At 41.8% G+C, this 22,994-nt stretch overlaps 1 long non-coding RNA gene across 1 annotated transcript; it reads right to left on the bottom strand.

Annotated features, from left to right (window-relative positions):
• Positions 1 to 491: 491 nt before the first annotated feature.
• On the bottom strand, positions 492 to 21,121 carry LOC131730022 (uncharacterized). The gene is made up of 3 exons (XR_009323866.1): positions 20,985 to 21,121; positions 20,525 to 20,557; positions 492 to 1,635 (listed from the first exon to the last, which is right to left on the bottom strand). It is a non-coding gene; the product is annotated as an uncharacterized LOC131730022 (long non-coding RNA).
• Between the last annotated feature and the right edge of the window lie 1,873 nt (positions 21,122 to 22,994).

The following is a 22,994-nucleotide window of genomic DNA, read 5'->3' as shown; positions in this document are numbered from 1 at the left end:
TTTTGTAACGAGGTGACCAGAACTGAACACAATATTCTAGGTGAGGTCTTACTAATGCATTGTAAAGTTTTAACATTACTTCCCTTGATTTAAATTCAACACTTCTCACAATATATCCGAGCATCTTGTTGGCCTTTTTTATAGCTTCCCCATATTGTCTAGATGAAGACATTTCTGAGTCAACATAAACTCCTAGGTCTTTATCACAGATTCCTTCTTCAATTTCAGTATCTCTCGTGTGATATTTATAATGCACATTTTTATTGCCTGCATGCAATACTTTACACTTTCCTCTATTAAATGTAATTTGCCATGTGTCTGCCCAGCTCTGAATGCTGTCGAGATCATTTTGAATGACCTATTGTAAATTTAGTGTATGCTGGCCCCTCAGGACCAGGGCGGGAGACCCCTGATTTAGGGAACTCCTTGAAACCCCAAAACCACCCCCTTTTCACCCCCCCCCACCCCCCGTTCTTCACTTCAAACCCAGCCTGTTCCAAATCGATTCAAATCAGACCAATTAAAATAAAAGCACTTTCCAGCCTCAGAGGTAGTTACTTAGATCCAGCGTCTGAGATCACTTCCTGTTTGTCGACTCCACTTCCTGTTTTTGAACACCAGTTGTCTTTGCTGAATCTGCTGCCACAGCAATCCGATCGATCCGAATCGGAAATCTACAGAGTTCTGTTTAAGAAGGAGTTTCTGAGGACAGTGTGATCAGCCTCTCTCTCCTCTCTCTCTCTCTCTCTCTCTAAATGTATTGCATGTATTTTTAAAAAATGACCCTGCACAGTTTTTCGAAACACACAGAGAAAACAACGAAAAAAAAACACACAGTAGTTAGGAAATCATTTGAAAATAAATCTATAAAAAAAAATATGTATTTTTATATAAAGAGAAAAAAAGGCTTCAAAACTGCAAACTGAGAAATTCTCCTTAAAAAAGGACCCCCCAAAAACTCTGCTTTAGTCCTTAGTACTAGATAAGATATAAATAATAATAATAATAATAATAATAATAATAATAATAATAATAATAATAATAATAATAATTATAATAATTATTGTATCAAGCTTAACTGATTCTCTAAATCACCCTCAAAACGCAGACGCTCAAGAAAAACCAGTCTAACAAACTGAGAAATTCTCCTTAAAAAAAGACCCCCAAAACGCTCTGCTTTAGTCCTTAGTACTAGATAAGATATAAATAATAATAATAATAATAATAATAATAATAATAATAATAATAATAATAATATTATGTATCAAGCTTAACCGATTCTCAAAACGCCCTCAAAGACGCTGAAGAGAAAACAGCCTAACAAAACTGAGAAATTCTCCTGCATCACAAAACCAAAGACCAAAGCGCTAGTCAGTATAGCACAAAACAAGGCTTAAAAAACACACACACACACACACACACACACACACACACACACACATTACAAACTCAGAAAACTTCTGCTCCTGTATCAACATCTCAACCAAGTCTCTCCCTCTCTCACACACACACACACTGCATTGCTGCAGGGCTGCAACGCTGCAGGGCTGCACTTCCGCATGCTGTGGCTCACCTGCAGCTGTCGCTTGCTTCCTTGCTGGCTGGCTGGCTTGGGGAGGAGACCGGATCACAGGCCTGTTCAGAAAGCAACCAATACTGCACTGAGGCAGAGAGAGAGAAGCGAGGCAGGCCTGAGCTACACAGACTCCTCCCCTTTTCACAAGAGCCCTCCCCCTCCCTCTCTCTCTCTCTCTCTCTCACACAGCCTCCCTCTCTCTCTCGATTGCAAAGTCTGAGACCTTCGAAACAGCCAGCGTCCGTCACAAACACTGGTGAACGTGGCGTGACTCTGTGAGAGCGTGTGTCTCTGTGTGTCTCAGTGGGTGTGTGTGTGGGGGTGCATTAATTACTGTCTAGTCTTTCCCTAACTCTGCTGTTGGATCCGAATTCTCTGCGGTTTAGAAAGCGGTCTGTTTCTGAACCATCTCTCTCTCTCTCTCTGACAGACGGACGGAGGTGCAGACAGACAGACAGCCCTATATCCTCCTGGTCGTCCCAGCGGGTTAGAGAAAAGGGGTCTCGATACCTGGAGGTTCAAATCCTGGCTCAGCCACTGACTCCCTGTGTGTGTGTGTGTGTGTGTGTGTGTGTGTGTGTGTGTGTGTGTGTGTGTGTGCGTGTGTGTGTGTGCGTGTGCGTGTGTGTGTGTGCGTGTGTGTGTGTGTGTGTGTGTGTGTGTGTGTGTGTGTGACCCTGAGGGAGTCGCTTCACCTCCTTGTGCTCCGTCCTTCGGATGAGACGTCAAACAAACGAGCTCCTATTGGAAGTGACTCTGCAGCAGCAGCAGCAGCAGTTGTTGATGAAGCAGAGTTCACCCCCCTAGTCTCTCTGGAGAAAAGCCTCCACTAAATGCCTCATTAATTAATTTATTATTATTATTATTATTATTATTATTATTATTATTATTATGCTTCACAACCTCCTGGAAAGTTTCTATCAACGATTCCGGATCCACAGGAATCCAGTTCACAGATTACTGTCTGCCGGGCTGCAATGTGAAAACTGAAAGGAGGGGTGTGGAAAACATGTGAGAGAGAGAGAGAGAGAGAGAGAGAGAGAGAGAGAGAGAGAGAGGGGGGGAGGGGGAGAGAAAGAGAGGGGGGGGAGGGGAGAGAGAGAGAGGGGGAGGAGAGGAGAGGGAGAGGGAGGGAGAGAGAGGGGGAAGGGAGAGAGAGGGGGGAAGGGAGAGAGAGGGGGGAAGGGAGGGAGAGAGAGAGGGGGAAGGGAGAGAGAGAGAGAGGGGGAAGGGAGAGAGGGAGGAGAGAGAGGGGAGAGACAGAAGGGACTGTGTGAGGTGGGGGGAGGGGAGGAGGGGGGGATGGGTGCAGAACTGAGAATGACATTTGCATATCCTGTGACACACACACACACACACACACACACATATATATATATATATATTTTTACTTATGAGTTTTTATATTGGTTTCAGAAACAAACCGAAATAAAACCGCTGTAGCCAACTGTCATACTTGAGGAGTCATCGGCTTATTTAAAAAGAACAAACGCAAACCAAACAGAAAAATAATAATAATAATAATAATCTAGATTTGTCTTCTCATCAAGATCCTGGTACGAAACACGTCAATAACGGCTCTCTTGCGGAGAGAGAAAAAATCTATCTATCTGTATCTGTCTATCTATCTATCAATCAATCCATCCATCCATCCATCCATCCATCCATCTATCTGTCTATCTATCTGTCCATCTATCAATCTATCTATCTGTCTATCTATCTATCTCTCTCTCTCTATCTCTCTCTCTCTCTGTCTCTCTCTCTATCTATCTCTCTCTCTCTCTCTCTCTCTCTCTGTCTATCTATCTATCTTCATAAAAGCAGCAGATAATAAATCAATAGCGATTGAAATCTCTGTTTTAATAAATTCGGTGCGACGTTCTGATTGGCCAGCAGACCGACGAGAACAATGCTGTTTTAATTAACAGATAGAGACGGACGTCAAACAAACGAGCTTCTACTGGAAGTGACTCCTGCAGCAGCCACTGACTCCCTGTGTGTGTGTGTGTGTGTGTGAGTGTGTGTGTGTGCGTGTGTGTGTGACCCTGAGCGAGTCGCTTCACCTCCTTGTGCTCCGTCCTTCGGATGAGACGTCAAACAAACGAGCTCCTATTGGAAGTGACTCTGCAGCAGCCACTGACTCCCTGTGTGTGTGTGTGTGTGTGTGTGTGTGCGTGTGTGTGTGTGCGTGTGTGTGTGACCCTGAGCGAGTCGCTTCACCTCCTTGTGCTCCGTCCTTCGGATGAGACGTCAAACAAACGAGCTCCTACTGGAAGTGACTCCTGCAGCAGCCACTGACTCCCTGTGTGTGTGTGTGTGTGTGTGTGCGTGTGCGTGCGTGTGACCCTGAGCGAGTCGCTTCACCTCCTTGTGCTCCGTCCTTCGGATGAGACGTCAAACAAACGAGCTCCTACTGGAAGTGACTCCTGCAGCAGCCACTGACTCCCTGTGTGTGTGTGTGTGTGTGTGTGCGTGTGCGTGCGTGTGTGTGTGTGTGACCCTGAGCGAGTCGCTTCACCTCCTTGTGCTCCGTCCTTCGGATGAGACGTCAAACAAACGAGCTCCTATTGGAAGTGACTCTGCAGCAGCAGCAGCAGCAGTTGTTGATGATGCAGAGTTCACCCCCCTAGTCTCTGGAAGTCGCTTTGGAGAAAAAGCCTCCGCTGAACGACTCAATAATAATAATAATATATAAATATCTATCTATAATGTAATATTAAGAGAAGTACAATTTTAAAATGTACATAAAAACGGGTTTATTATCAAAGTTCAGGGCGTTACGAAATATCATGTCCTTCTCCAACTGAATTCTCCCTTTACAAATGTATACATAAAGCAGTCAAATGGTTAAAACTAATCTTTCACACAGGCGCACGCATCCGAGAGAGGCTGGTTTGAGATCTGCAGTTATAAAAACACAGAGAAATTCACATGGAGGTTTTTTTTTTTTTTTTTAACTGCAACTAATGTGATGTTTCACAATGTCATATCCTGTAATGCGATATTTCAGAAAGTGATATTTTTGTACTGCGATTATTTTGGAACTGTAAGTCGCCCTGGATAAGGGCGTCTGCCAATAAATAACAATAATAATAATAATAATAATAATAATAATAATTGAATTGCCTTCAAATATCTAACAGATACTGTAAATGCAGCACGATGTGGGAAATCTAACACAAAATAAATAAAAAAAACTCATTAGGAGTTAAAACAGTTAAAACCAGGGCAGTTTGTTAACAAGAAACTGAAAAGAAAACCACACACAGTGCCAGGAAATGTCTGCTTTCAAAGTCCAGACGTCAAAAAATAAATAACAGCTGCAGGAAGAGGACAACAACACGGCGGCCATTTTGAGCCCTCAGAGCCTCACTCTGACTCTCAGGAGGAGGAAAAGGGAAGCTGCTCCTAAAATGGCCGCCGGACCAAATCAAATTATTTTAATTTTTTTTTTGGTTAAAATAATTTAGCCCCTCCCTCTTTTTTTTTTTCCAACTAAAAAATAAAAACTTGTTTACTTAAATTAAAATAAATAAATAAATAAATAAATAAATAAATAAATAAATAAACATACATTATTATTATTATTATTATTATTATTATTATTATTAATAATATATATTTTCTGAGCATAGATCTATTTAATTATTTATTTTTAAATACCAAGGTTTCCTAACACTGACAGAAGCGATTCAAAACAGATAGAGGCAATAATGTGACACACAGACACACAGACGGACGGACAGAGGTACAGACAGACAGACACATCCCTGTATCCCCACCATCTAATCTTCAAGAACTTGAGCTGAACTCGTTAATAGCGAGTTTCGTGACAATGGGAGAAGGGCTTCTACAGACCTATGCAAAAAATTTAAAAAAATTCTCCAAAGCGACTTCCAGAGACTAGGAGGGTGAACTCTGCATCATCAACAACTGCTGCTGCTGCTGCTGCAGAGTCACTTCCAATAGGAGCTCGTTTGTTTGACGTCTCATCCGAAGGACGGAGCACAAGGAGGTGAAGCGACCCGCTCAGGGTCACACACACGCACACACACACACACACACACACAGGGAGTCAGTGGCTGAGCCGGAATTTGAACCTCCTGGTATCGAGACCCCTTTTCTCTAACCTGCTGGGACCGGCCAGCTTAATTAGTTGTAAACTAGGAGACTTCTCATAAAATCAAGTGGATTTGAAGGACAGGGAACATGAGACTCCCCCTCACCCCCGCCCGACGGACAGGAGAGAGAGGAGGGGAGGAGAGAGGAGAGTGGAGGGGGAGAGGAGAGAGTCTAACAAGGACTCCGTTCGGCCCCTCAGAGCTCGTCCTGCAGCTGATGGATCTCAGAACTTTGTCAAGTCGGGTCTCGAAGGATCCCAGCGATTCAGGAGCCCAATTTTTCTCCTCGGCTCGTTAGTCTGCGACCTCGTTAGAAAGTTAGGAGCAGCTGCCTCTTCACTCTTCTCTCTCTCCGAATGGTAAAAATCAGACCGATCGACCATCGTCTGGTTTGACCCCCGACCCCACCCCACTCCGAAAAACACTTGTCGCATAAACCCAACAGCTGTCTCTCTCGACTCGCTTCTCTCTGATCAGCGACCCTCACCTGTGGAGAGCTGATTATTATTATTATTATTATTATTATTATTATTATTATTATTATTATTATTTATTTCTTAGCAGACGCCCTTATCCAGGGCGACTTACAATTGTTACAAGATATCACATTATTTTTACATACAATTCCCCATTTATACAGTTGGGTTTTTACTGGAGCAATCTAGGTAAAGTATCTTGCTCAAGGGTACAGCAGCAGTGTCCCCCCACCTGGGATTGAACCCACGACCCTCCGGTCAAGAGTCCAGAGCCCCTGACCGCTACTCCACACCGCTGATCCAGTCGAAAATCGAATAAAAATCGCTCCGTGCTGCTCTAACACTAATGTAATCGGATTACATTTTTCAGTAACTTTGTAACTGTAATCGGATTACATTTCTCAATAACGTAACTGTAAAATCGGATTACATTTTTCAGTAACTTTGCAGCTGTAAAATTGGATTACATTCAGTAACTTTGTAATTAAAATCGGATTACATTTTTCAGTAACTTTGTAACTGAATCAGTTCCTTTTTCAGGCAGGTACTTCATTTCACGCAGAGGGAAAAATATTTATTTATTTATTTAAGGAAACGTTTGCTGGTATAAAACGTTGAACGTCGAAATCAGAAAGAGCTTCAAACCAGGGAGGGAAAAAAAAAAAAAAAAAACGACCCCGATTTCCACATCGTCTCGCTCGAAAACGAAGGAGGGAACGAGAGAGAGAGGAAGAGAGAGAGACACGGAGAAATTTACCACAGTGAGTGCGAGAGTGAAGTAAATTGTTGCTAGAAAACTGTGTCAAGAGGAGGGAAGGGAGAGAGGAAGAGAGGGAAGGAGGAGAGGGAAGGAGAGAGGAGCGAGGAGAGAGGGAAGGAGAGGAGCGAGGAGAGAGAGAGGGAAGGAGCGAGGAGAGGGAAGGAGAGAGGAGCGAGGAGAGAGAGGGGGAAGGAGAGAGGAGCGAGGAGAGAGGAGCGAGGAGAGAGAGGAGCAAGGAGAGACAGGGAAGGAGAGAGGAGCAAGGAGAGAGAGGGAAGGAGAGGAGCGAGGAGAGAGGGTAGGAGGAGAGAGGAGAGAGGGAAGGAGAGGAGCGAGGAGAGAGGAGAGAGGGAAGGAGGAGAGAGGAGCGAGGAGAGAGAGAGGGAAGGAGAGAGGAGCGAGGAGAGAGGGAAGGAGAGGAGCGAGGAGAGAGAGAGGGAAGGAGAGAGGAGCGAGGAGAGAGGGAAGGAGGAGAGAGGAGCGAGGAGAGAGAGAGGGAAGGAGAGAGGAGCGAGGAGAGAGGAGCGAGGAGAGAGAGGAGCAAGGAGAGACAGGGAAGGAGAGAGGAGCAAGGAGAGAGAGGGAAGGAGAGGAGCGAGGAGAGAGGGTAGGAGGAGAGAGGAGCAAGGAGAGAGGGAAGGAGAGAAGAGCGAGGAGAGAGGGAAGGAGGAGAGAGGAGCGAGGAGAGAGAGACGGTACCACTGAGCGCGAGAGTGTTAGTGTGAGGAAAAAAATGATCGCTAGAAAATGGGAATCAGAGGTGATCTCATGAAGTGAGAAAAGGAGAGAGAAAGAAAGAGGGAGAGAGAAAGGAGAGAAAGGGAGAAAAAGAGGAGGGAGAGAGAAAGAGGAGGGAGAAAGAGGAGGGAGAGAAAGAGAGGAGGGAGAGAGAAAGAAAAAGAAAGAGGGAGAGAAAGAAAGAGGAGGGCCAGAGAATGGAAAGCTTGAAGCAAGACTTGACTCCAGTCCGGAGAAGGCCTGGATTCCAGTCCACAGTTTGCTTCTCTCTTGTTCCTGAGGCCAGGTTTGGCAGCAGAGAGAAAACCACAAGAGGGGGGAGGGAGAGCAGCAGCTGTGACTCGAAATTACACAAAAACAAACAGAGAGAGAGAGAGAGAGAGAGAGAGAGAGAGAGAGGAGAGGGGGAGGGAGAGAGAGAGAGCAGCAGCTGTAACTCTAAACTACACAAAAACAAACAGAGAGAGAGGAGAGGGGGAGAGAGAGAGGGAGAGAGAGACTGTAGCATACTGCGTGTGACAGTGTGAGAGAGGAGAGATAGAGGGGGAGAGAGACAGCGAGACTAGCATACTGCGTGTGACAGAGAGAGAGAGAGAGAGAAAGGGAGGAGAGGGGGAGGGAGAGAGAGACAGCGAGACTAGCATACTGCGTGTGTGTGAGAGAGAGAGAGAGCGAGAGAGATAGAGACAACTTCAGTGTGAAAGTGTGACAGGGTGTGAGAGACGAGACAGAGAGAGAGAGAGAGAGAGGGAGACTGTAGCATACTGCGTGTGACAGTGTGAGAGAGGAGAGATAGAGGGGAGAGAGAGAGAGACTAGCATACTGCGTGTGACAGAGAGAGAGAGAGAGGGAGGAGGGGGAGGGAGGGAGAGAGAGACTGTAGCATACTGCGTGTGACAGTGTGAGAGGAGAGATAGAGGGGGAGAGAGAGAGACTAGCATACTGCGTGTGACAGAGAGAGAGAGAGAGAGAGAGGAGGGGGAGGGAGAGAGAGACAGCGAGACTAGCATACTGCGTGTGTGTGAGAGAGAGAGAGGGAGAGAGCGAGAGAGAGAGATAGATAGAGAACTTCAGTGTGAAAGTGTGACAGGGTGTGAGAGAGACGAGAGAGAGAGAGAGAGGGAGAGAGAGAGAGAGACGCGCACACACACAGAGATAATGACTCAGTTGAAAATGACCGTTTATTTTTTTCTTATCTGGTATCCTCAGGGGCGTTCTTTCAAACACGAGCCTCGAGTTGATTGAGCTTCATGAGAACGAGGCCTGCAGATTTGCTCTGTCAGGATGCCTCACGTACAGAAAGCACAGAGACTCCTCGACACACAGCCTCCACTCTCCAACTCCCACAACCCTGCTGTAGAAAACGAGGGCTTCCGATTCTCTGTGCCTTACCGTGACTTTCCACGTCTGCTTAAGAATTCAACTGATTCCCCGTTCAGCCAATCGAGCGTCTCAATAATAATAATAATAACAATAATAATAATAATAATAATAATAATAATAATAATAAATAATAATAATAATAATAATAAATAATAAAATCAAGATGTTTTTTTCCTCCATTGTACTAGTCTGGTATGTAATTATTATTATTATTATTATTATTATTATTATTATTAACGAGTCGTTCAGTGGAGGCTTTTTCTCCAAAGCGACTTCCAGAGACTAGGGGGGTGAACTCTGCATCATCAACAACTGCTGCTGCTGCTGCTGCAGAGTCACTTCCAATAGGAGCTCGTTTGTTTGACGTCTCATCCGAAGGACGGAGCACAAGGAGGTGAAGCGACTCGCTCAGGGTCACGCACACACACACGCACGCACACACACACACACACACACACACACACACACACACACACACACACACACACACACAGGGAGTCAGTGGCTGCTGCAGAGTCACTTCCAATAGGAGCTTGTTTGTTTGACGTCTCATCTAAAGGACGGAGCACAAGGAGGTGAAGCGACTCGCTCAGGGTCACACACGCGCACACACACACACACACGCACGCACGCACACACACACACAGGGAGTCAGTGGCTGAGCCGGGATTTGAACCTCCTGGTATCGAGACCCCCTTTTCTCTAACCCGCTGAGACTGGCCAGCTTAATCAGCTGTAAACTAGAGACTCTGTTACAGCTAGGCTTAGACACAGAACAGTCAAAAGAAATGCTTCAAAGTCGGTCGCGTTCTCGTTTGCGGTTCACGCGACAGCGGCGTTTATTTTTAAAAAATCGGCCCGTCACTGCACTGCTGTTGCGATTTCGGACTGCTAAATTCTACGGTTTTCAGCTTTGAAAGGTTCAAAAATATATATATATATATATATATATAATATATATATATATATATATATATATATATATATATATATAATTGTATGTAAAAATAATGTGATATCTTGTCACAATTGTAAGTCGCCCTGGATAAGGGCGTCTGCTAAGAAATAAATAATAATAATAATAATAATAATAATAATAATAATAATTCTTTATTTTATATAGCACCTTTAAAAACTCAACATCTCAAAAATGCTTTACAAACAAAACAGTCTTAAAAAACGCCTTTCTATAAAAGCAGGTCTTTAAGCTAGATTTAAAAGCATCGAGAGAGGCAGACTCTCACCAGGAACGGTTTTCAAACGGTTTTTAAAATCAAACACACAAAAACGCGACAGGAAGCCAGCGCAGGGCCCGCAGGACAGGAGCGATGCGATCCCTCGCACCTTCGGGTTTCAAAAGTGAATCCAGGACCATAAAAATTAAACTCCCACATTTCTCATTTGGGATCTAAACTCAAAGCATGCTGAAAAAGTCATTTTATTCACAGTAAAAACAGGGTTTAAAAGTCTCTGCATATCAACGGGACTCTCAGTCCTGCATCTCCAGCCCGGCTCCTCGTTCGCTGTATTTATTATTATTATTATTATTATTAGTTTATTTAGCAGACGCCTTTATCCAAGGCGACTTACAGAGACTAGGGTGTGTGAGCTATGCATCAGCTGCAGAGTCACTTACAACTACGTCTCACCCGAAAGACAGGGCACAGGAAGGTTAAGTGACTTGCTCAGGGTCACACAGTGAGTCTGAGGGGGGATTTGAACCCGGGACCTCCTGGTTACAAGTCCTTTTCTTTAACCACTGGACCACACAGCCTCTTATTCATCACGTACCTCTTTCCTGCACACCAATCAAATCATCTCCTGATCGCTCGACTGATCCCCAAACTCCTCGATAACGCGACCCGAGTCGTTATTTTAGGACGATAACATCTCAAAACGCTCTGAAAACGTCTGCGATGTTCTTTGAGCCCTGGATGCAGAAGCATACATTTTGTTCGTTTATGTCTGAAGGGACGATGCGTTTCGCTCAGATCCGCCTCCTTATTTTTTGTTCGGCTTCTCTCGGCCACTGAAAGCTTTTCTACCCCCCCCACCCCCCCCCGGAGGAAAAACTAACCGTGCTTGACGTCTTTTTTGATGATGTCGGACCGGGAACCGACAGACCGGACCGGAAAGGGAAATATTGTAATTGTCGGACCCGGTCCGACACACAGGACCGCTAAAGGGTTCAAACTCCGCTACAAACAGAGGCTTGAAAAAAAAAATTATATATATATATATATATATATATATATATATATATATATATATATATATATATATTACAATAATAATAATAATAATTTATTATTATTATTATTATTATTTATTTCTTAGCAGACGTCCTTATCCAGGGCGACTTACAATTGTTACAAGATATCACATTATTTTTACATACAATTCCCCATTTATACAGTTGGTTTTTTACTGGAGCAATCTAGGTAAAGTACCTTGCTCAAGAGTACAGCAGCAGTGTCCCCCACCTGGGATTGAACCCACGACCCTCTGGTCAAGAGTCCAGAGCCCTGACCACTACTCCACACTGCTGCCCTATATATATAATAATAACCAACAGCTTTCAGAAAACACAGAACAAAAATTTCAGATATGTCCATCTTTCTTTTGAATATACTGCTAAAATATATATCTGTATATGTACCAACAAACACAGCGACGAAGTCGCTGCACAAATACGCCCCTTGTAACTTTTGACACAAATCAGCTATTTTGACCACTTTCCCAACAAGCTAGACAGAAAGTTGAAGGGTATGAAATCTTCCTCTCCTTCTCTGCTATTCAAATCTGAAATCAAAACAGAAATATCTTCGACCAATCAAGAGGTACAGCTGTTTTAGTAACCGCATCAACTAAATTATCTAAAATTTAATACACTGGAATTTTCAAAGTTAGACAGAAAGTTAAAGGGTATGAAATCTTCCTCTCCTTCTCTGCTATTCAAATCTGAAATCAGTTCAGAAATATCTTCGACCAATCAAGAGGTACAGCTGTTTTAGTAACCGCATCAACTAAATTATCTAACATTTAATACACTGGAATTTTCAAAGTTAGACAGAAAGTTAAAGGGTATGAAATCTTCCTCTACTTCTCTGCTATTCAAATCTGATAATCTGCCCTCATCCAGGGCGACAATACATTTCAAGAATCACAGTACCAGTAATAATACGATATTATACAAGGCCTGATGCCCTTGACGGGAACGAGAGGTGTTTTTTTGGGGGCGGGGGTCCGATTCTAAATCGATTTCCACCTCTGCGTGACGTCTGCGTTTCTAAATTCAACGCTGAGGAGCAACAGCTCTCAAAATGGTTCCTATAAACTGGCCGTTGAGAGCGAGTGACGCGCAGCGTTGACTCAACGCTGACTCAACAAACTCAGCGACTCTCAGAGCTGGGGAGCCTTTCAACAGAAACATGGCGACACCCTCAAAAATTAAGAATCTGATTGAAACAGATACCGCATTCCGCCATCTAAACGGTAATTGTTATTATTATTATTATTATTATTATTATTAATTTCTTAGCAGACGCCCTTATCCAGGGCGACTTACAATTGTTACAAGATATCACATTATTTTTACATACAATTCCCCATTTATACAGTTGGGTTTTTACTGGAGCAATCTAGGTAAAGTACCTTGCTCAAGGGTACAGCAGCAGTGTCCCCCACCTGGGATTGAACCCACGACCCTCCGGTCAAGAGTCCAGAGCCCAGAGCCCGACCGCTACTCCACACTGCTGATAGATAGATAGATAGACAGACAGACAGACGGACAGGTAGACAGACAGGTAGGTAGATACACAGACGGACAGATAGATAGATAGATAGATAGATAGATAGATAGATAGATAGATAGATAGATAGATAGATAGATAGATATAGCTAGATACAGACAGATAGATACAGACAAACATAGATAGAATTATCCCGGGTTTAAAAGGCATGTCGTATGCAGACAGGCTAAAAGAATTGAATCTGTTCAGTCTTGAATGAAGAAGACTACATGGTGATCTGATTCAAGCATTCAAAATCCTAAAAGGTATAGACAATGTCGACCCGGGGGACTTTTTCAACCTGAAAAAAGAAACAAGGACCAGGGGGTCACAAATTAGATAAAGGGGCACACAGATATCATTTTATTTATGTATTACTGCACAACAAATAAGACACAGCAAATTCGTAGTAAATCTGTAGTGTTTTGTATTTAATGATATCCTGATGTAACTATCACTGACACTGTTATCTGCTCCGTTATTGAATCAGATTTTGTCATATTCTTGTACTTGCTAGAACCAAAGTGATTATATTTATCTTATTATTATTATTATTATTATTATTATTATTATTATTATTATTATTATTATTTATTTCTTAGCAGACGCCCTTATCCAGGGCGACTTACAATCGCAAGCAAATACAAATACATTTCAAGTGTTACAATACAAGTAATACAATAAGAGCAAGAAATACAATAACTTTTGTTCAAGTGTGACAAACCACAATTCAATAATACAGCAGATAATAGTGATAGTTACATCAGGATATGATTAAATAGTGATAGTTACATCAGGATGTGATTAAATACAAAGTACTACAGGTTAAACACTTGGCAGATTACAGTATTCTGAAGTACAGGATTAAATGCAGTAAAATAGGGGGCAGATAAGAGCAAAATAAAGCACATTTAAATGAAGGGTGATAGTGTCCCAGGATACAAACAGAGGAGTTCTACAGGTGCTGTTTGAAGAGGTGAGTCTTGAGGAGGCGCTGGAATGTGGTCAGGGACTGGGCTTGCTCTTAATTGTATTAATGCTTGTACTGTGATTCTTGAAATGTATTTTTGTTCACGACTGTAAGTCGCCCTGGATAATGACGTCTGCTAAGAAATAAATAAATAAACAAATAAATAAATTAATTAATTAATGAATTAAATTAATTAAATATGACAACGTAACTACAATCTGTATATACTAAGTAATGCAGCAGTGTGGAGTAGCGGTCAGGGCTCTGGACTCTTGACCGGAGGGTCGTGGGTTCAATCCCAGGTGGGGGGGGACACTGCTGCTGTACCCTTGAGCAAGGTACTTTACCTAGATTGCTCCAGTAAAAACCCAACTGTATAAATGGGGAATTGTATGTAAAAATAATGTGATATCTTGTAACAATTGTAAGTCGCCCTGGATAAGGACGTCTGCTAAGAAATAAATAATAATAATAATAATAATAATAATAATAATAATAATAATAATAATAATAATATTTAACACAAACTTGTATTTAAGGTTTCGTAAGATTCTTTTTAGAAGCGGATATGGAGAGCCGTTCATTTTAAATTTTACCTGTTCGGTTTAGGAATGCAGCGAGCCTTTCCTAAATCCCCCGAAGTCTTGGGACGACGGCGAGGTCTTCTTTGTCGCGTCGACGCGTTGAATTTAGGCACGCTCGCTTTGCAGAGCGAGGCCTCGCGCTTCCGAGCCGTCTCCAAACGATCTCGCCCGTTTTTAGTCGGTTTTGGAAACCACCAGCGCAATCCTTACAGACCGTCCCAGTGCTGGGAAAGATTAGGATCTGCTCTGGTTTGTTTTAATGGTTCAACTGGTCAGAGAAACAGAGGCCACATCCTCATTTTACTCCACAACCCGCCCAGGGAAAAAAATGATGTCAGTTCTCTGCGGTTTTAAAAAGACGCCCCCTTAATTATAATAGGTTTTGTAAGGGCGGGAAATTAAAAAAAATATATAAAAAAACAACACAGCTCTAACAATGCTAATTAAAAGGGTAGAGATGGTGTCTGTCCGTCTGTATCTATCTACCTGTCTGTCTATGCCTCTCTGTCTGTCTGTCTGTCGATCTCTCATAAGAACATCAGAAAGTTTCCAAACGAGAGGAGGCCATTCAGCCCATCTTGCTCGTTTGGTTGTTAGTAGCTTATTGATCCCAGAATCTCATCAAGCAGCTTCTTGAAGGATCCCAGGGTGTCAGCTTCAACAACATTACTGGGGAGTTGGTTCCAGACCCTCACAATTCTCTGTTGTAAAAAAAGTGCCTCCTATTTTCTGTTCTGAATGTTCCTTTATCTAATTTGTGACCCCTGGTCCTTGTTTCTTTTTTCAGGTTGTAAAAGTCCCCCGGGTCGACATTGTCAATACCTTTTAGGATTTTGAATGCTTGAATCAGATCGCCGCATAGTCTTCTTTGTTCAAGACTGAACAGATTCAATTCTATCTATCTATGTTTATCTGTATCTATCTGTCTGTATCTGTCTGTATCTAGCTATATCTATCTATCTATCTATCTACCTACCTGTCTGTCTACCTGTCCGTCTGTCTGTCTATCTATCTATCTATCAGCAGTGTGGAGTAGCGGTCAGGGCTCTGGACTCTTGACCGGAGGGTCGTGGGTTCAATCCCAGGTGGGGGACACTGCTGTTGTACCCTTGAGCAAGGTACTTTACCTAGATTGCTCCAGTAAAAACCCAACTGTATAAATGGGGAATTGTATGTAAAAATAATGTGATATCTTGTAACAATTGTAAGTCGCCCTGGATAAGGACGTCTGCTAAGAAATAAATAATAATAATAATAATAATAATAATAATAATAATACTTACCTGTCCATCTGTGTTTCTATCTATGTCTCTCCTCCTGTCTATCTGTCTGTCTGTTTATCTATCCCTCCACAGACAGACAGAGAATTCAAAACCCCCCCTCTCCCTCTCTCTCTCTCTCTCTCCTCGCCCTCTCTCCTCTCCCTCTCTCCTCTCTCTCCTCTCTCTCTGATAAGAAACCAGGATCCACCAGGATATCCCCTCGAAATCAAACCCTAAAAACACTCAACGATAAACTGAAACAGCTCTGTTATTAACGAGGCCCCGCGCCGGCCTCGCGTGCTGTTCTCTACCACACCACCAGGAGGCAGCGCACAGCAAAGCCTGCCGTTCGCTTACATTACAGCTCTAGATAGATCCATCAATTTGAAACGGGAACACTACAGAGGAAAAGTCAATTAACTCCACAAAAATGACAAGAACTGATAGAAAATAAACCAATTAAGTCCTTTTTCACCTGGATGAAGGATATATACAAATATATATATATATTAGATTTGGACCTAGATTGCTCCAGTAAAAACCCAACTGTATAAATAGATAATTGTGTGTGAAAATAAATGCGATATCTTGTAACAACTGTAAGTCGCCCTGGATAAGGGAGTCTGCTCAGAAATAAAATATATAAATACATATAAATAAGATAGTCAGCCCTACTGAGTACAAAACAAAACTGATTTAAAACAGAAATAAGTTTTTTAAAAAAACCAGGACAGGTAAAAACTGGACTTTCTATCCAAGTTGAGATCATTTTTCGGGGGATATAACACAAACGCACGCACGCACGCACGCATGCACGTGAACACTTCGAACACACAAGCCCGTCACTGCTAGGATACAGACAGATTCAGTTTGCCTTCATGCCTTACCTTGTATTCCTGCTGTCTGGCGCGCGAGGGGTTAATCACGAGGCCCTGTGTGGTTTTCTGTGTGTGTGTCTGGGGTGTGGGTTCAGTTTCAGGCAGCCATTTTGCTCACCCCAGCCAAGACAAACAGAGAGAGAGAGAGACAGAGAGAGAGACTCCTAGAGGCTGGGTGAGAGAAAATGGCTGCCTTCACTTTTTCTTGCTGCTTTGACCATTAACTCGCAGAAAACTGTGGTCTCTGGCATCTGGTGAATCAAGCTAGTGTGAACACGCACGCAGAGAGAGGGAGGGAGGGAAAGAGAGAGAGAGAGAGGGGGAGGGGGGAGGGAGAGAAACGCTCCTCCCACTTCTATAGTCAGGCTTAAAAAACATTCAACTGCGGTTCACTAGGTGGAAATGCACAATGCTGAGCAGATGCAATACCGGCTGCGGCCACCGTGCTCAACATGGCAGCACCACTTTGAAATGAAAAATACTAAATAAAACCCTTCTGATATCAACTAGGGCTGTATTAAAAATTAGGCATTTAATGTATTTATTTTTTTATACTGTACTGCCACATTATATAAAAAACTTAATTTTTAAAAAAGCATTCGCTAAGTTTCATAGGAATTTGTGAAATTCCGTGGCGAGTGTGAAAAATATATATATATATATATATATATATATATATATATATATATAAAAATAAATACATACTTCAGCCTTAATTATTACTAATTGGGGCCATCGTTATATTTCAGGATCGTTGACTGGTAAATAACAAACTCACACTAGCCCTGCTGCTGCTGCTGCTGCACCCAGTCCTGGGGTTCAGAGCTCCCCTCAATGAAGTCTATTATTATTAGTATTGAAATGATCAGGAGCCAGGAGTTTGAGCAGGGTTACAAACTCACACTAGCCCTGCTGCTGCTGCTGCTGCTGCTGCACCCAGTCCTGGGGTTCAGAGCTCCCCTCAATGAAGTCTAGTATTATTAATATTGAAATGATCAGGAGCCAGGAGTTTGAGCAGGGTTACAAACTCACACTAGCCCTGCTGCTGCTGCTGCTGCTGCACCCAGTCCTGGGGTTCAGAGCTCCCCTCAATGAAGTCTAGTATTATTAATATTGAAATGATCAGGAGCCAGGAGTTTGAGCAGGGTTACAAACTCACACTAGCCCTGCTGCTGCTGCTGCTGCTGCACCCAGTCCTGGGGTTCAGAGCTCCCCTCAATGAAGTCTAGTATTATTAATATTGAAATGATCAGGAGCCAGGAGTTTGAGCAGGGTTACAAACTCACACTAGCCCTGCTGCTGCTGCTGCTGCTGCTGCACCCAGTCCTGGGGTTCAGAGCTCCCCTCAATGAAGTCTAGTATTATTAATATTGAAATGATCAGGAGCCAGGAGTTTGAGCAGGGTTACAAACTCACACTAGCCCTGCTGCTGCTGCTGCACCCAGTCCTGGGGTTCAGAGCTCCCCTCAATGAAGTCTAGTATTATTAATATTGAAATGATCAGGAGCCAGGAGTTTGAGCAGGGTTACAAACTCACACTAGCCCTGCTGCTGCTGCTGCACCCAGTCCTGGGGTTCAGAGCTCCCCTCAATGAAGTCTAGTATTATTAATATTGAAATGATCAGGAGCCAGGAGTTTGAGCAGGGTTACAAACTCACACTAGCCCTGCTGCTGCTGCTGCTGCTGCTGCACCCAGTCCTGGGGTTCAGAGCTCCCCTCAATGAAGTCTAGTATTATTAATATTGAAATGATCAGGAGCCAGGAGTTTGAGCAGGGTTACAAACTCACACTAGCCCTGCTGCTGCTGCTGCTGCTGCACCCAGTCCTGGGGTTCAGAGCTCCCCTCAATGAAGTCTAGTATTATTAATATTGAAATGATCAGGAGCCAGGAGTTTGAGCAGGGTTACAAACTCACACTAGCCCTGCTGCTGCTGCTGCTGCTGCTGCACCCAGTCCTGGGGTTCAGAGCTCCCCTCAATGAAGTCTAGTATTATTAATATTGAAATGATCAGGAGCCAGGAGTTTGAGCAGGGTTACAAACTCACACTAGCCATGCTGCTGCTGCTGCTGCTGCTGCACCCAGTCCTGGGGTTCAGAGCTCCCCTCAATGAAGTCTAGTATTATTAATATTGAAATGATCAGGAGCCAGGAGTTTGAGCAGGGTTACAAACTCACACTAGCCCTGCTGCTGCTGCTGCTGCTGCTGCACCCAGTCCTGGGGTTCAGAGCTCCCCTCAATGAAGTCTAGTATTATTAATATTGAAATGATCAGGAGCCAGGAGTTTGAGCAGGGTTACAAACTCACACTAGCCATGCTGCTGCTGCTGCTGCTGCTGCACCCAGTCCTGGGGTTCAGAGCTCCCCTCAATGAAGTCTAGTATTATTAATATTGAAATGATCAGGAGCCAGGAGTTTGAGCAGGGTTACAAACTCACACTAGCCCTGCTGCTGCTGCACCCAGTCCTGGGGTTCAGAGCTCCCCTCAATGAAGTCTAGTGTTATTAATATTGAAATGATCAGGAGCCAGGAGTTTGAGCAGGGTTACAAACTCACACTAGCCTTGCTGCTGCTGCACCCAGTCCTGGGGCTCAGAGCTCCCCTCAATGAAGTCTAGTATTATTAATATTGAAATGATCAGGAGCCAGGAGTTTGAGCAGGGTTATAAACTCACACTAGCCCTGCTGCTGCTGCTGCTGCTGCTGCTGCTGCACCCAGTCCTGGGGTTCAGAGCTCCCCTCAATGAAGTCTAGTATTATTAATATTGAAATGATCAGGAGCCAGGAGTTTGAGCAGGGTTACAAACTCACACTAGCCCTGCTGCTGCTGCTGCTGCTGCTGCACCCAGTCCTGGGGTTCAGAGCTCCCCTCAATGAAGTCTAGTATTATTAATATTGAAATGATCAGGAGCCAGGAGTTTGAGCAGGGTTACAAACTCACACTAGCCCTGCTGCTGCTGCTGCTGCTGCACCCAGTCCTGGGGTTCAGAGCTCCCCTCAATGAAGTCTAGTATTATTAATATTGAAATGATCAGGAGCCAGGAGTTTGAGCAGGGTTACAAACTCACACTAGCCCTGCTGCTGCTGCTGCTGCTGCACCCAGTCCTGGGGTTCAGAGCTCCCCTCAATGAAGTCTAGTATTATTAATATTGAAATGATCAGGAGCCAGGAGTTTGAGCAGGGTTACAAACTCACACTAGCCCTGCTGCTGCTGCTGCACCCAGTCCTGGGGTTCAGAGCTCCCCTCAATGAAGTCTAGTATTATTAATATTGAAATGATCAGGAGCCAGGAGTTTGAGCAGGGTTAGAAACTCACACTAGCCCTGCTGCTGCTGCTGCTGCTGCACCCAGTCCTGGGGTTCAGAGCTCCCCTCAATGAAGTCTAGTATTATTAATAATAATAATAATATTATTGATGGTTTACTGTACACAGACGTCACACACTGCATCGACACATATAAATATAAAATCTGCTCTTTTGTAGGGGCAAAAACAAAACCACAAACCAATCTAAAACGACTGTAAACAAGGGCTGTAAACCCAACACGAGATGCAGACACAAATACGACGTAAATAAATACATACATTAAATTAAATTAAATAAAATTAAATGACTAAAAAAATACATCAGAAATAAAACAGGTCAGTTGTAAACAGTGGAGTAAAAAATAATTAAAAATATATATATTTTACAGACAGACAGACGACAAAAAAAAAAGTAGGCCAGGATTTTTTTTTTTAAAGTTCAAATGTACCGTTTATTATTATTATTATTATTATTATTATTATTATTATTATTATTATTATTATTAATTTGGCAGCACACAGGTGTTTTATTTTGGTTTGTTTTTTGAAAGACTGTTTTGCGGGACTCGGCGGGAAAGGTTTGTATTTCCGGGTCAGTGCGTGAAGTTGACAAAAAAAACTCGACTGACAGACAGACGGACAAAACAAAAATATTAAATATTGTTTTATATAAAAGGTCTCACCTCTCGGGTTTTCTTCTCTGTATGAGTGCGGTTCTGAAATATAAAATAAATTAAGAAACAATATATGAAACGATCACTTGAAAAACCAAAAAATAACCTTTTTTTTTCGTTTTAATGCATATTTAGTTATATTATAAAATACATACATACATTATATATATATATGTGTGTCAATTTAATAATAAGAACGTTACGTGTTTTAATTAGCTTTAAAAAAATAACGTCGTGTTTATTGCGATGATCAAATAAATATAAGCTTAATCTTAATACAATAAAACGCTACGTGTTCTAATTAACTTTAAATACCACGTAAAAATGTATTATTATTATTATTATTATTATTATTATTATTATTATTATTTTGCTTTTGTCATATATATTGTGTTTTGGTCAGTCTGGTTTACACACTTAAAAAATAATAATAATCTTAATAGAATGAGATTTCAAGAACTTAACTTACCCTTATATATATATATATATATTTAAAAAAAAAAATTCAAAACAGCTGATTTGAAAAATATACTGTAATAAAATGAACTTATAAGAATTTAAAAACGCGTTTCTGTGGTTTAGATTTTTAGACGACGTGACGTTTACGCTGTTTTTCGCGGGAAATGTTGGAAGGGGGAGGGGCGTAGAAAAAAAAAAGGATGTCACGCATGCGCTGTTGGTGCGTGGCCAGCCGGGTCACGTAGCTATAGCAACGCTGCAACCCAAAAAACCCGCTTTTGAAAATTTGAATTAGATAACGGACAAAATATAGGGCAATATAACATAACATTTATTTATAATGAGTCACTTCCAGGGGTGTAAATTATTCTAATCTCAGATTACAGTCAAGGAGAATGAGTCGTGATCCCTTTTATTGGACTAACTGAACAATAATTAATCACAGAGCTCAAAGATCAAAGTATATTATATTTTTTTTAAAAAAATGTACACAAGGGGTTTATAAGATTAAAAAAACATTTTATTTTCAGGAGGTTTCGGGCAAAAGTAAACACATACACACATATCTTAACTTAATACAATAAAAGACAGCTGGTGTGTTTATTTACTGAAAGGATCAAATAAATTTATCTAAACCTTAATTCAATACAATAAAACGCTACGTGTATTAATTAACTTTAAAACACACACTCACACGCGTTTAAAAACGTGTGTGTGTGTTTTTGTAAATTTAAAAACTGTGTTTTTAATTAACCATGTATTTAAAGTTATATTAAAAAAACAACAACACGTTTTTAATAAACAACGTTGCTATTCAAACAGAGGCCTAACCCGGCCACGCTCTGTTCGCCCACACTAATAAAATAAATAGTATTTTTGCTCGCTTGTGTGATTAATTATTGTTTAGACAGTCCCAATAAATGTTATCACAAAAATATCTTTCTCTTTGTGTCTAATCTCTGGGTGAATACGGCTACCATTTTATCTGAGCCTATCTTGAAACTATGAGGAGAGTGTATTTTATTAGAGTGATAATGTTATTGTCGTTATTTTTAGACCTTGTGAAATGTTTCTGATAGTCTTGCCGGGTCACTTGTAAAAGACAACTCGCTATCAATGTTAACTTTAGTTTTATTTATTAATTCTTTGAAGAATTAATAAATTAAAAAAACCGTTTGAAAAACAAAAGGCGGGAAGAATTTTACTAACGGACTTTCCGCTGCCATGGTAACAACACGGTATTTAATAGCCAACCTGCCCCGATGATTCCGGGACAGATGAGCGATTATTATTATTATTATTATTATTATTATTATTATTATTATTATTATTATTATTATTATTATCTCTAAAAAAAAACACAAGCAAATCGATTTTAAAAATCAACAAATGAAAAATGAGCGCCAATTGCGAGAGCGGCTTCAATAAATGAACGTGTCTAATTGTTTAAATTATAATAATAGCGACGAGGACTCAACCCCAAAGAGAGCTTTTTCTTAAAAAACAGTGTTTTAAAATCGCATTGCTTGAAAAGTTACACGATAAACACTCGCATATCTATCGAAATAAATGCAGTCCCGGCGTTAGGAGATAACTCCCCATTCACACGCTCTCTTTTCTCGATTAATCTGGCGGTTTAAAGCTGATATTTTGTATTTATCACCCTTCCTTAAATGCGCTTTACTTGCTCTTATCTGCTCCCTATTTAACTGCATTTAATCCTGTATTTTGGAGTACTGTAATCTGTCAAGTGTTATTTAATCTGTAGTGTTTTGAATTTAATTATATCCTGATGTAACTATCACTGACACTGTTACCTGCTCCGTTATTGAATCAGATTTTGTCACACTTGTACTTGCTAGAACCAAAGTCATTGTATTTATCTTGCTCTTAATTGTATTAATATTTGTACTGTGATACTTGAAATGTATTTGCTTGCGATTGTAAGTCGCCCTGGATAAGGGCGTCTGCTAAGAAATAAATAATAATAATAATAATAATAATAATAATAATAATAATA

Source organism: Acipenser ruthenus, unplaced genomic scaffold (assembly GCF_902713425.1).
Source record: "Acipenser ruthenus unplaced genomic scaffold, fAciRut3.2 maternal haplotype, whole genome shotgun sequence".
In the NCBI taxonomy this organism is placed as follows: Eukaryota; Metazoa; Chordata; class Actinopteri; order Acipenseriformes; family Acipenseridae; genus Acipenser; species Acipenser ruthenus.
The sequence above is the reverse complement of the archived record's forward strand: the minus strand, read 5'-3'. Positions and strand labels throughout refer to the sequence as shown.